This window comes from Girardinichthys multiradiatus, chromosome 5 (assembly GCF_021462225.1).
Source record: "Girardinichthys multiradiatus isolate DD_20200921_A chromosome 5, DD_fGirMul_XY1, whole genome shotgun sequence".
Lineage (NCBI taxonomy): Eukaryota > Metazoa > Chordata > Actinopteri > Cyprinodontiformes > Goodeidae > Girardinichthys > Girardinichthys multiradiatus.
Genome location: NC_061798.1, coordinates 26,183,080 through 26,198,493, shown reverse-complemented (window position 1 = coordinate 26,198,493; position 15,414 = coordinate 26,183,080).

The window sequence follows — 15,414 nt, the reverse complement described above, 5'->3', positions numbered from 1 at the left end:
AATCTGTGCACTGAAGCCCGACTGTGTTGATTATGTCTGAATGAACGGGGGCCGAGGAGGGAGAGCGTGCTATGAGGGAGGGAGTGGGAAGGCAGGGAGAGAACCGCTTGATGAGTGTGTGTTTGTGTTGGAAAAACTATGGTCTAGTTTGTATTGCTGCATGGGTCTGTGCTTCACTGTAGGCGGGGTCCCCGTTGTTTCCTGAGAAGAAAAGGAGGTGAAGAGCAACTCCAAGTGTGTCTCAGTGTAGACCTTTTGTGCATGACTTGCTGGGGGCCCCTTGGTTGGCTCACCCATTTCTTTAACCTCTCTTGACCTCTCCCTGTCATCTGACAGAGGTCATCGCCCAAGATGATAGGACGGATCATTTGCGTTTACGCAAGTCAAAGTACAAAAAGGTTTAATTTGATGAAGTCTTATTCTTACAGCTCTTTAGTAAAGCACAAAAAACATTTAAGGACATGGTTGTGCCAGCTGTGGCTGACACTGACACCCGTTCTCTGAGTGGATTCCCCCAGGTGTCCCAAAGCACTGGAGGGAAATCCGAGACCGAAACTACCTGATGCAGCATTTTGTTCAGTAAACAACAAGCTATTAGTTAGAGGTGGAAACCTGAAATGCAATGCCTGTGTATGTGTTAGTCTAAAGGGCTGCTAGATGGCCTATTGATCTGCCTATTTGAACCCCCCCTCCCCTTTACCACCACACATCCATGCAAATTGCTGGAGGAAACTGAAAGATGCCAGTGGGGATAAAATCCGATAATAGAAAGTGATGTAGAGTGAGATAAAAGTGCAAAGATGAGAGAAAATGAGACAAGACTGGAACGTGTCCAAAAGTTAATTGCAAGGCAAGTTGCGTAGGAGTAAAAGCGCACAACTTTTAATCAATTAATTTTGAACGGCATAAGTTACATCTAATCTTGCAAGTAGGTGCAGTCAAAACTTTGTTGTTTATTTTTATATGGGTTAAGACATGTCTTTCTTTGTTTTAACATGCATAAAATGTGTTTTACAGGCTAATTTCCTTATAATTTAGATGGCATTTCATCATTAAGCTTTGCATTTTTTATTTAAACAAATGCAAATTTACAAATGCAAAAGCCTATAGTCCCAAGATTGTTTCCAAGAATGATGTATTTAGTCCTAAATTACTGATAAGTACGTCAGGACAACTGATAGGTACTCCAAAAAAGCAGGAGAACATTCAGTCTATATAGTTCACTAACAATAATGTCTGTTGCATTTTCTGCTTCAGTCTAGATTTAAGCAAAGCACTTCATCAAAAAGAAAAGGCCAGTAGCATCATTCAGAATGACTTATGTGCATTTAGAGATAACATTTTAATGGGAAAGCAAATTATTATTTGATATAAAGTCTAAAAATATTTCCATTTACTCTCATTACCAGTCTTAAAAACCTCACTAGAAAACTTTGGCACACAAATTGGTCTGTGTACCAATTAAAGAGCATCATCTCTAACACTCTCCCTCACGTCCTGTCCCCTCAGACACCCTCGTTAGGATAATGTGCCATTAATCTGCGGCTGAAAACACATTATTAGTTCAATCAATAGGTGAGATGGAGGGATAAAGGCAGAGGAAGGAGGATGAGGAGGAAAGGAGGCAGCGGACGGATGCTCTAACTCTGAGGGGATGCGTTTGAGCAAAGGCGGAGGTATCGACACTTATCCATAACACCAGAGAAAGAGCTCCAGTGTGTGGAGACAAGGAATACTCACTGTGGTTTCATGCTGACAGTCAATAAAGGTCCATTAGGAACACACAGAGTTGTTAGAGGATGTTGACTCTTTCTATGTCCATACTATTCTACACACAATTTTGCAACAGTAAAATACTATTTAAAATAGGATCATGTTCCTGTGCTTTTGGGATTTGTATAATAAGTCTTTTCAGGTCTTTGACAGACATCTGTACACATGTAAAACAAATAAATGTAAATATGCAAAACACGTTAAAGGTGTAGCCATAAAAAGCCACGTTAGACAAGCTTTGAGAAGTGAATTTTCCACAGATCCTTCAGTCCTTCTGAAAAATCCATTAAAAAAAGTTCTCCACTAGTTGTTCAAAACAATTTTAAGTTTTAAAGAAATAATTACAGAATTTCCTATACTTCAGGAAGTTTAAGGGTTTTCTCCTAACTTCTTTTGTCAATGGCAGGCAAATGGCCTTTGAGTCACCACTATGTAAATTACAGTAGAAATTAGATATTTAAATGCACACTATTAAATGCACATAGACAAATAACATTTTTTGTCACTGTTTGACATTAAAACATATCTTGTTTTAGGTCATCAAAATTATTTATTTTTGTCTAAGGCCAGAATAATAACTATTTTTATTATTTCTTTAAATTCAAATATTGACATACACCAAGACCACTATGCTTTTGAGAAAGGCCAGTTGATAATGTCAAGCTTTTGTAAGCATCATAATTTACAACATTTGAGTTAATTGGACACACACCTTCGGATGTAATTAAAGGTAAAACCTCAAACCCACTACCTGCTTGTGTGACATTGGGAAAAAAAGAAAATCAGTTAAGATATCAGGAAGAGAATTGATGAACCTCTGGTTCATCTATGGGTACAATATACAAACCCCAGAAGGTGCCATGTTCAAACATTTAAATGGAAGTCTAAACAACATGGAATGTCCAGCCATCCTACTGTTCAAAATGGGTTCCTTTTTACCAGAGATTAACATGCTTTGGTGTAAAATATAAATGCCTACGCTACAACAGAAGCCAAAGACCTCGTGTTTTTTTCCACAGGGAAAGGAGTCATGTACTGACAGGCTGAAAGGCCAATTAGTGAGGAACAAGCCGTTACTCCAAAAGCAACAAAAAAAGGCAGAATATTGTTTACAAATGTACTCAGAAATATTCTCTGGTCTGATGAAGGCAAAATAAAAGTGTTTGTTACATTTGGAGGAAAAATGTAAGCTTCCAGTTTTCAAAACACCATCCCACCTGTGAAGTATGGGGGTGGCAGCATCATGTTGTCAAGGTGTTTTGCTGCAGGAGGGACTGATATATTGCCCAAATTAAATGGCATAATGAGGAAAGAACATAATGTGAAAGTATTAAAATAATATCTCAAAATGTCAGCCATGAAGGTAAAGATTGGGTACAAATGGGACAATGAAATGAACATTACAATGAACCCAATTATACCTTCAAATAGGTAACAAGTGGCTTGAAGCATACAAGGCCAATGTTTTGAAGTGGCCATCACAAAGCCCTGATCTCACCCTGATAGGAAATTAGTAGACAGAGCTAAAAAGGTGTGTGAGCAAGCCAGGCTACACACATGACTCCGTTACACTGTTTCTGTCAGCAGGAATTGGCCAAAATTCCTGCAAACTATTGTGAGAAGCTTTTAAAATGATGCCCAAAATACCCTAATCTAAGTTTTATTTTATTAGAAAACCATGTTCTAGATATACATTTAAAACTTGTTTTCTTGTTTAAACATTAAACATGTTCTAAGGTACTCTATAAATTACAACAATAGGAGCGAGACAGACTGTAGTGATTAAATGAGACAATGTCCAATTTTTGAATGAACAGAAAAGGAAGTGTTTTTTTTTTATATACAGGATGATGCAGTACCTTAACAGTGAGAGAATATCAGAGGTAAATTGGGCGTTGAAACGACCCAAAGTCATTTAATATCAAGTTAAGGTGGAGAGACATATGTCTGGTCGTAATAATGAAGCTACAGCTCACATGAACAGATTGTTATAAACTGTCAAGGCTGATACATACTCTGCAAGAACAGAGAAATGTGTTGTTTCTCCCTGGGCTGCATGAAAAAAGAACTTAATTCTGTTCTTGCAGTCATGGTTTATGAGTTCTTGCAGGGTATTCTCAACACATAATCTAGAAAGACTTGTTTATTGTGGTGTTTGGCAGCCATTGGGTCATTGTTTGGAATATGCTACACTGATGAGGTTGCACCGGGAGGAGCCTATGAGGGCTTTCTAGGAGTTCTTCATTTCAGTTTCTTGTAAACTATGAAATTTCCTGGCCAGAAAGAACTTTCTTGTTCTTCTTCCCTCCAGTAAACGAGCAAATTTCTCTGTTCTTTCAAAGAATGTCAAGGAATTTGATGGGTGGTTCTTTACAGACTGAGGAAAGAAGGGGCAAGCGATTAATAAATGAACATAAATGAACAATAAACAATGAAACATAGTAAAATAAATTCTATATAAATTCCACATTCTAAAACTTTGGGTTCAAGTATAAAAGTAGGCTCATTTCTGATAACCAAATCTGAGGTTTTGAAATGTATATTCTGTGTGAGAATTTCTGTAGCCCCTGGTGGTTTGGGGGCTCTAGGTGGACGTTTTGTTTGCTTATACTTTCGCTTTGCTCTGCTTCCACAAAAATACGTTCTTCACAAAGTCCCACAAACATGGCCTCATAGACCCTCAAACAGAAAGTCTTGTGAACACCTTAATGGTTTTGTACCACAAGATGCGGTCATCCACATCTAAGCAGAGCAGAACATGTACTGTGTACGCTGCAGAGTTGACCTGCAAGCCTCTATAGTGCCACAACATACAGACATTCCCAGGAGACCAAGGAGACACGGGTTTGCTGCCATGAACAGCTTCACTTGATGCGGCTGAAACAAAAGCTCCAGTGAAGCCTAGTCCCTGGAGATTAACCACAAAGATTTGAAGAGGTCAGGTGAATATAGTAGAACAAGGCTAGAAAAAAGAGATATTTGGAACATTAGTCTTAGAGTTGAATTTATTGTATTTTTGCTTCCAAATTCTGTTTTGATGTATTTTATTTTAAACACTACAGCAAAATTGAGTAAAAGAAAAACTGCTTTCATTATTGGACATGCATAGAAGGTAAATACATGTAAAATCAATGAAGAAAAACAGCTCAGAACTGATTTGCTCAACTGGGATTGGCTGAATTCCACTGCTTTGAACAGCTGACCTGTGCGGCATTGCTGTGGCTCTGTGGGTTTCTAGCTATAAAACTTCAAGGAGTTTGTTTCTAGTAATTTACCTTCTTTCGGTGCTGACCGATAGCCGATCCTGAGATAAAACAGAAAAGAATAGACGGAAAGTCTGTTCTTGTTTGGGCATGTCTATAAAATTTTGGTCAGAAAATATGGGAAAGAAAGAGGGCAATTAGTGCAAAAACTGTGAGGACAAACATTAAAATGAAAAGAAAACAGAAATAAAACATGAAACTGCTTTTGGAAAAATAGGGTTATTATAATCTAAATAATATAGTTTTGTACTTAATGTATGGTATGGTGTATTGACAAGTTTACAGTGCTCTGCAAAGCTACACAAAGCTCTAAAAATGTTCACAGTTGAAGTTAAACGCAAACTTCTATGTTCATTTTTGTGAGGAAGATTTTATGTGATAGACCAACACAGAGTTGTGTAATTGAATGCAGTGGATTGAAAAGAAATTTCTTTTGACATTTTCGATTATTCAGTGTGGCAAACATTAGTGTTTAATTCCTCAGGAACCAATCCTTTAAGTCTTTCAGGGGATGTTTCTATCAGCTTCACACATCTAAAGACAATTGTTTTACGCATTGCTCTTTCATCATTGATGATGGAGAACATCTATGATTGTCAATTTTCAAATATTGCCACATATTCTCATTTGGATTCAGGTCTGATCTTGGAATGGGCCATTCGAACACAGAGAAAATGCTTCGATCTAAACAATTCTCTTGCAGTAAACATGACTTGTTTTGGCTTTATTGCAACAATGGCCTTCTTCTTGCCACTCTTCTTTCAAGGCAAGATTTTTGGAAGTGCACAGCTAGGTAGGTTTGCAGTTTTGCAGTAGTTCCTGAGATTTTTGGGGGATGGTGTGGTTTTCAACTCGGTCCCCCACAGATTGACTGAACAATGCTCTGTGTGTTGGTCAAAGCTTGTGATATTGTTTTCTATCCTAACTCTGCTTTAAACTTCTCCACAACTTTAACCCTGACCTGTCCTCTGTGTTCCTTGGTCTTCATGATGCTGCTAGTTCACTGACGTTCTCTAATAAACCTCTGAAGCCTTCACAATCAGCTGGACTCATAATGAGGTTAATTTACACACAGCTTTGCACTGTTTAATAACTACGTGACTTCTGAAAGTATTTGCTGGATATGAGTACTTTCTGGAGGGCATTGTATGGAGGTTTGAATAAAGTTGATGAAAAGTAGCACTTCTAACATTTCAAGACCGAGTATACAAAACTCCATGTTTAACTACATTTTCCCAGAGAAAACTCAGTTTGATGCAGCTGATTATTAACAGTATAAAACATCAATAAAAATTTTTCAGTGAAAACTTGAACCAAGTTAGTGCATAAAAAATTATTTTCCTAGCTTTCTTTTTTACAGCAGACATTTGAATTCACAATTACTTTTGCGACGTCCCCACTACCTCTTCACAAAAACGTAGGCAACAAACAGACTTCCTAGTAGTAAAAAGCGTCTCTCTTGAGGCCCATGTTCCCCCCCGGCTGGTTGGAGGGAGGCTCTAAGTGCTCTGTAATAGCCAGCAATCAGTACAGAATGGATAGAAACCAACGTCTCGCCCTCAGGAAAGAAATATAAATAAATAAGATGAATAAATAAAAGCTCTGTGTCCTCACAACCGCATATTGCATTCAGCATGTGTTTTATAATGAATATAGATTGGAGTTTGAAATATTTATGGCGTAGGCGTGGTGGGATGAAGGTGGGTTGTTGCGGGGGTGGGGAGTAAGAGGGTGGGGGTTAATGGTGTGATATCTCATCCCAAGTGCAGAAAATGGCACCCCTAAAAAGATTTAATTATTTTTTGTTTACTCATTTAGAGTCTTGTAAAAGTATTTTATTTTAGACCTCTTGAATATTTTCACATTTTGTCATGTTACAACCACAAACGTTAATGCATTATGTTGACCTTTATGTAAGAAAAGCAATGCATGGTTTTTATTTTTTTTTTACAAAAAATCTCCAAAGTGTGGTTTACATCTATTCAGCCAATTTTTAGCTGTCATGTATTAATCTGCATCCTCTCTTTGGATACAATTTAAAAAACATATAATTAAGCTAAATCTATGGTCTGTTTTGGTGTTAATTAAGTAAAATCTAACTTGTTTTTTTGTTTTGCCTTAGCAAATAAATTACAGAATGATTGTGAAGCTTTTTGGCATTTTAACTCTCTTAAGCTTGTCTTTGCCCTTTTCCATATGTTTTTTTTTGCCTTCTGATGTAAATCCTCACAGTATTCCTCGCCTCTGTGAGTCCAGGTCACTGCTTTCATAGTTTAAAGTGTGAGTCAGATTTTCTAATTTCTACATCAGAACTCTGCCTGTGCTGCAGTAGTTCCTGAGAAGCTACTTCTATGTGTTCATGCGTTGTTTGCAAAGTAGGGTAGACACATTTGACTATTGAAACATTTTTAAGTATGAAAATGTAAACCATTAATTTGGCTTTCGTAAAGGAAAAATAACTAGCTCAGACTTCTGTCATGATTTGAGGCTGTTTGAGTTTTTGTTTTAGGTTTTGTCTTCTTTATGTTCTCCAAATTGTGTTTTTGGATCCTGTTTGTGATCAGTTTTCTAGGTGGTGTTTTAGTTCTTTCCTTAGGTTTAATTTCTCTTGTATTCTGTTTTGAGTGCATTTAAGTTTATGTTTGGTCATAGCTATGTTTCTTAGGTTTGATTATGTCCTTGTATTCCTGTTTTAGTCCCAGCCATGTTTTGTGTTCACTCCTGCCACAGCCTGTAATCAGCTTCATCTGATTCATCTGTTTCATGCCAATCAGTTCTCTGTTTTAGCCTGTGTCTTGCCCATACATACTCTGGTGTTCTGTTTACTCCTCGCGGAAACATTCCTTCTGCTGTGCATGCCAAGCCTGACCATGTCCTGTATTGCTGCCATGCCGAAGCCATTGTTCATGCCTGCCTCTGTGTCATCCAGCCTCCTGTAAGTTTTCTCTTTGTTATATTAAAACCTTTACTCCCCACCGCTCTGCCTGCCTGTCTGCATTCTGGAGTCCACTCCAAACAAACCTTTATATCGTCATTATACTGGAGTGAGGTGGAGCGTGTGAGAGGGGAGGTGTGAGAATGGGCCACAGAGACATGCTCCTGTGTTGTGAAAACACAAATACAGACAGCTGGATGGGATGTGATCCGACTGCCAGGAAGACCAGGAAAAACCAGATAAAAACACAGATCAGTGACCAGAAGGAGTTCAATAATAATATTGTTATTAATTTGTAACACACATGCCAATCAGTTACTACTGATGTGTCAGGTACAGTTGAAACCAGTTATGCAGACACAAAAACGATACAACCAGTTTCTCCTTACTGTTTGACATGAAATCCAAGGAAACTTATGCTGTTTCAGGTCAATCATTACCCAAGTTATTTTTATTTGCTAAATGCCAAAGTAAAGAGAGATTCTTTTAGAGAAATTCTTATTTCACTCTTACAATCCAGTGGCTTAAGGACAACATATCAATGTTTTTAGTGACCATCACAACCCCCTTGTATCTCAGTCCCTTAGAAAATCTGTGGGCAGAGATGATAAAGTTAACCTTCTACTGTTTGTCTGACCAGATTGCTCTCTGTCATTCATGCATCCTACTGTTTACTATAAGTCCTATTTTAAAAAAAAAAAAACATCCTTCATTATGACTCAGCTTGCCTCCTGCGTGTGTTTGGGTCCAACTCAGCAGCACAATAAAAACATTTGATCTTAAACACTGGTTGACAGTGAAGTAAATTAAAATACAACACAATTAATTAACATATTTGTATCTGCCACAATAGTTTCATTTAGTGGTTGTTAAGATGTGTTAAACTAAAAATTAATTTGGCTGCTCTGAAAAAAGTACATAATCTTGCTGAGAGCTGAAGAGCAAACAATTAGTGAGGTGCTCATTTGGTTGCCAGACTAGAGATTTCATCTGATGGGATCTTATGCAATTTATTGGAGGCAAGCCAAATCCACCGAGACCCAAAGGTTCTGTTGCTGTGAACATTATACCTTAGTTCAGTTGCACTGTATAACCATTTCCCAACACGTGTCACTTTACAAGACAAGCATGTCTATTTTGTTTCTAGCTATTTAAACTTACACCCAAAAGGCTTAACACATTGCTAGCTTTATAAATAAAATCTATTTGTGGGTTCTGTCTATGTAAAACTTGCCAGAACCTCTCTGTCAAAACTAAAGAGCTTATTCTGCAACTGGATGCTGTTTATTGGTCTGGATGAAAGATGTTTAAAGAATGAAGACACGTGGGCATTTTAACAATTGATTTATTGAATAAACAGGGGTCTCAGTAGTGTGTGAAGGAACCGTACACAATCACAACAGGCTGGTACCTTCACCTCACACTGGTCACCAGCCTGGTCACACACTGCTGTGGGATAGCATCCCGTTCCCAAGTAAAGACATTGTAGCTGTTTTGGTCACTCGGACACAAACAGCAGGCCTAAGCTGATCTTACAAGCGTTAAATAGGGTTGAGGTCAGGACTGCAGTTAGGCCATTCCATCCACGCCGCTCCCCAACTCAGTTTTCACTTTATTTATTTATTTTTATTTATATAGCGCCAATTCACAACACATGTTGTCTCAAGGCACTTCACAACAGTCAGGTACATACATTCCAATTAATCCTAACAATTGAACAGTGCAGTCGGAGTTAGCTTTTTATTCAAATTGGATAAAAAGTTTTTCTATCTAAGGAAACCCAGCAGATTGCATCCAGTCAGTGACTTGCAGCATTCCCTCCTCCCGGATGAGCATGTAGAGACAGAATTAGGTCCCTAAGAGTGTGTATAAGGGCTTTGCTTAGTTACAGAATTTGATCTTCATATCTATCTGCACTGAAATTGCATCCCAAGATGACAAATGTGGCACTATTTAAGGGAAACAGGCAGGCTTTCCAAAGAAGCCTTTACAAGCCTTTACAAAGCTTTGGGACAGCAAAACAAAAAATGTCCTTGCTTTTTGTGCCAATTAACCAGTATCCAAGTATCTCAGTCCAAATTCATTTCTAATCAACCCAATCCATTTCAGTTCAGTCCAGTTAAATAGTCCAATTCAGACCCAATTACATGCAGTTCAATTCAGTCCAAATTACAATAAAATACAGATTCAGTTGATCATTTTTTGCTAGTTGGTAAAAAGTGACCCATCTATGGAAGCCGAGCTGATTGTATTGAGTTGTTGACTTGCATCAATCCCTCATCCTCAGAAAGCATTTGGTGACAGTGGAGACATGATGACATTTATTAATTTTGACACTGCAATTTTTCTGGTCAGAGTAGATGATATATCAGAGTATTACCCAGACATCATCTAAAAAAAACCTTGGTAATTATTTAGAAATTAGTTCATAGTTTTTAGCAGTGAGTTTAGGCATGCGAAGATGCAGATGTCTTTAACCATCCATAAAGGCACACTGAGAATGAGACAGTATGAAGACCTGTAGTCCATTCTGCGCTCCAGTTTTAGCATCTGATTTGAGCAGAGCAGACAAGCGAGAACAGTGTGCCCTAGAGTCATGTAAAATGCAAAGGAATATACTACTCTATTAAAACCTCCTGATAGCACAGACAGGCAATGCACACGTACTCAAACTTCCACATGCACTCTGATTTTTGTACACACAATTAAAGCTCTCTCCTGATTAAAACTGTGCAAACCTTAATTATGAGTAGTCCAATTATATTCGTCTAGATTTCAACCTATTAGGGAAACTATAACTATTAAAGCCTTATTCTGTGTGAGTTGGGTAATCAGATCCAGTGATTTCTTTAGTCTCAGTCAACATGAAGAAAAAATCTGTTTCCTCAACCAATACAGAACTGACCCAGATTCAACACTGCAGTTTGTTAACCATCTTCCTGGCACCTCCTGGTACCAACTTGTCATCTGGTATCTCTTCCACAACACTTCTGAGTGCACTCCTAAGTGTACTTAACTCTAGCAAGACCACATGTTCTTGTTACATTATTAAACCCTCCCAACAGACTATCAAGTTTTTATTCTGCCTCCTGCTTGAAGTTGTTTTTTTTAAATGTTCCCCCAGCTCTTGGCTAAGCCCACTCCCAACCCCAACTGAATTTTTACATCACTTACATTCGCAGCTACAACTCAACAATATATTTACTCTCAAAAGGGCTTTGTTTTCTCAATAAATAGGTTTTATGCTTTGCGAGGAGAAAAAGTCATGTCAGTGGTGGATCTCTCTCAAACATCAATTTAACATCTAAATCTTAGTAGACATTTATGAGGCTTGTTGTGCTGCAGGGCAGGATAAGATAATGTCAACCTAAGTCATCTGCTCATTTTCTTTGTCTAATTTGCTTGAAGTGTGGCAATGAGCATGGCATTTCCCTCTTCTTGGTGAGCAATAGGTTAAAAAGGATTACTGCAGTGCTTTCTAATCATTTATTTCTCTTCATGAAGATGTCAGAGCACCCAAATCTCTATTTGTATGGAAACAAGGGAGCAAAACACTCAAACTAGATCTCAGGTAGCAGCATGAATCGAGAAACGTTACTCTCCATGTTCTCCTGAGATCTCAGTGCAACTATTTTTGGACTCTGTGCTCAACAAGACTCATCTTTTCTATTACACTTTGCTCTCTTTCTCTCTCGCATGCTTGTCTAAATTGCTCGCTCACCCCGAGCCACTTGTTTATCAGTCTAATGTTTATTCCTGTCAGTGACAATATGTTCTATCTCTGCAGCAGTCCACTCAGTTATTCTTCATCTGGCCCTTGGGCTGTTCTAAGTCAGCCCATGTCCTAAAAACACCTTCTTCTCTGACCAATGGAGGGCTTTAACTATTTATGGCTGTTAAAGGTACACTCTATACAACCAATGAAGGTAACCAACAATAAATCTAAAGGGGAAAAGTATTTTAGAAATGCTAAATTCAAACATAGATAACACAAAGAAAAGGCAAAATAAATAAGTAGAGAGCTTTTGAAAAGTAGTTCAATTAATATTGTTTCAAGTAACAACCACAATATTGTATTTTTTGGGTACTTCTTGTGATATAGCAACACACAGTGAAGTGAAAGGAAAACTATGTGTTCAGTCTGCAGTGTGCAGAACTACCTTTACAGCTGCATGTCCTCTGGGGTATGTCTCTAACTCTTAGACTGACATTTTTCTTCATTCTTCTTTGTAAATTAGTTTGTGAAATAGTTTAATGATGTCAATTTTTAAGTCTTGCCCCGGATTCTCAATTAAATTTAGTCCTGGATGTTGATTGGACTATTCTAACACTTGAATATGCTCTGCCTTAAACCTTCTGTTATTCCTCTGGTTGCACCATTGTCCTGCTTCCCTCTTTTTGTCAACTCTGACCAGCTTCCCTGCCCCTGCTGAAGAAAAACATCCCTACACCATGTTGGTGCCATGGCCCTGCTTCTCTGCAGGGACAGTGTGTTGAGGGTCAGGTGCAGTGTCAGGTTTTTCATGGAAAGATTGCTTCTCAAAGTGGAAGTACAGACTTTATTCTGCTGTATTCTCCTTGAGGTAAATGACAAGAACGTACATGTGAAGTAAGTATTAAAAGTTCGGTGTAAGTTGGCTGCTTGTCACAACACTTGAGCTTTTCTGCATTTTGTGAAATTAAGACCAGAAAATTTAATGTATTTCATTATTATACAATTTTCATGAGACAGACCATTTGTACTGAGTCCCCTTTACTCTGATAACCCTAAATAAATTCCAGTTTATTCAATTACCGTCAGACGCCACCAGATTAGAAAATAATATTGCTACAGCAAGCAAATAACTTTTGCAAAAAGTGCAATCTAAACAAGCCAAATCCCAGGTTATATTTAATTTTAAACAGAGTAGAGAAAGGAAGTTTGTCAAAAAATATCAGCAGTACACAGCAGTAGCTCCATCTTCACAGTAAATCAAGCACCTGAACACAACAAATTTCTCAGTCAGGGCTGAAGGCTACTGGTAAATATTAAATGCGCTACATACATTGCAAAGGGTTGTAGTGTTTGATGTTTTAGAAGTGGGCAACCTTTACTTAAACAACAAACTAGGGGGCAAAACAAGCAGACAGAAAAGAAATAAATAGAAGGAACAGTATACACATAAGACGGTAATAAAAACCAAACGAGGATGGAATGTAAATGGTTCTTATCTGTCTGGATTTGACATGGAGAAACCCCGGAGGCATCCCCCCTTCTTGTGGATCACTAAAAGCCTTGAAATACTTCTCTATTCAATATTGCAGAGGTGTGTGGAGATAAATAAATAAGGGAAAGGGAAACATTTCAAGGCTAAAAATGCTCTTATTGCAGAGGTTCCCTTGTATGCCCTTTGGCCAAGCAGCAGAGGAACATGTGTCCCCTTTGTGGAGTGTGTGTGTGTGTGGGGGGGTGGGGGTGTTGCTGGGGTGGTGGTGGTATGGTGGAGGGGTGTCATCAATTTGTACAAAGTTTGAGCAAATTCAATTATACGCTTACTGCCAGACTGGTAAGAGAAAAAGACTAAATATTTTCTAGCATCATTTAATGATCTAGTATCTGGTTTTATTTCAGTTCTTCTTAGTCGTTTAACATCGATTATATTACAAAACGGGTTGAATATCACTTTATTTTCTTCTCCCTGTCCTTTACAACATGCCTTTGAGATTTATTGTAATGATTTCATAAGCTACATACAATCCAGCGTGTCTCTGCGTGCAATGAAAAATTGTATGTCGACTTCCTGATTTATGATGCTGTAATCGGTAATCAATATGGCTCTTTTAAGTCATTTGGATGCAGTGATTGATACTTGGAGTGGTCAGCATATGGACCGGGAATCCGAGCTGTACGTCTGACTGTTACCATATGGGTAACAATATATGCAATGCAGTCATCTGCATTTATTGTTTGTGCTCAAGTGAATTAGCTAGAAATAAAAAGGAAGAAAGTAAAAAATAAGATGAAAAATGTGAAGTTTAGTGGTCACTAATAAAGCTTTTCTTGTGGTATTTTAAATATTCCTCAGTCATGTGGTAAAATACCTGAAAACTTGTTTTGGTTATAATTATTTCATTGCTATAATTCTAGAAAGCACCCTACAGTTTATTTTGGGGCAGTTCTTGTCTCTTTCATGTGAGAGTTGAGTTGACAGCAGTGTTAGATGTAGATAACATGACACAGAGGCCTCTTTTTGGTCATCTGTCAGCAGACAGAGACAAGAAGCCCTCTGACTGACATATTTTACCTCCAGGGAGGGACGGGAGAAAGGGCAGCTACTTTGATTGAGCTTTGATTAAATGTTGTTAACAATTCAGAGAACTGGTCGGGCTTTTTGCAAACTTGGCTGGCACATGAGCAAAGTGACCACGAACAAAAGCTACAAAGAACTCCTCAATTGAGCTTCAGGGACATGAAGATCATTCAACTGGCAGGAAAATCGCTGCTGAGTTAAACTGTCATGCTTTGTTGTCAATAGTATTTTCTGACAAAGAGTCAAGATTTGTATGTTAGTCAATGCAGGTTATATTTTTAAAAAGCTCTTTGCAGAAAGCACAGTTACCATTAGGTCCTAAAAAACAGAAACAGGTTTTGTTTGAATTCACTCAAAGAGTGGTTGCCATAAATATTTTAACTCAGCATATAGAGAAGTTAAGTTGCAATTTCAGTCTTCATCTTACCTGTGTTAACAGCTTGTGAGGCTGCTCCAAATTATTAGAGAGGAATGTTTCATCCAGGGCGATGAAAGACAACAACTGCACTCATCTTATCAGCTCCTGGTGATCAGGTCAGATTCTCAAATCTCTGCTTGGGGGATAAAACACAGGAGCAGAAGCAGATGAACACTAAAACAAGACTCTTATCTATGTTTGTTTCACTATATAAATTGTATTTGGGCATCTGACTTTATTTTTGTGTTATCATAAGTTAAAAATCATGTTTAATTCTGTGCGCCCTCTGGTTGCAGAAAAAAAGAATATGTTGTAATAGTCCCTTAAAGGGATTACAATATCATTCAAAAGGTAATTCATTTTATTCATAAAATTTTAAAAAGTTAACCTTTACACCCAGAGATATATTTCTTTTTTTTCTAAATTTGATGATTATGGTTAACTGCTAATGACAATCTGAGATTCAGAAGTAATACAGACGTGGCGCAGTCCACTCCATCTAAATCTCCTCCAAACTCTTGAATGTGCTTTACTTCACAATCCTCTCGAGGCTGCAATTGTGCCTATTGGTTTTGCATCTTTTCCCTCCACTCAACTTTCCAGTAAAATGCTTGGATACAGCACTCTATGAACACCCAGCTTGTTTAGCAATGAGCTTGGCAGCTTACCCAGTCAACTGTACTCGTCCCCATAATTGTGTAGAAAGTAAAATAATGTTTTTGTTCTGAAAATCAA